A 349-nucleotide genomic window follows, 5' to 3' on the forward strand; every position below is an offset into this window, starting at 1 on the left:
AACTGATAAGACTTTAAATGGTCTTGCTCCAGAATATCTTAGCGAATTACTTTGCCGTAATCCTTTACTCTCCACCGTGATTGTTCCGGTAACAAGATGCCGGCAATTTGGAAGTTCCAAGAATAGTTGAAATTACAGTCGGAAGATGAATCTTCTCCTACAGTCCTCCTGTCTTAAGGAATAATCTTCCTTTGCGTGTTTGGCCTAGAGACACACTCTCTGTTTTAAAGTGGAGGCTCTAAACACGCACTAGGCCAGTCCCTGTAGTCAGTGATGAGTGGGTTGGCCAGTCCCTGTAGTCAGCGATGAGTGGGTTGGCCAGTCCCTGTAGTCAGCGATGAGTGGGTTG

Source organism: Anguilla rostrata, chromosome 9 (assembly GCF_018555375.3).
Source record: "Anguilla rostrata isolate EN2019 chromosome 9, ASM1855537v3, whole genome shotgun sequence".
Lineage (NCBI taxonomy): Eukaryota > Metazoa > Chordata > Actinopteri > Anguilliformes > Anguillidae > Anguilla > Anguilla rostrata.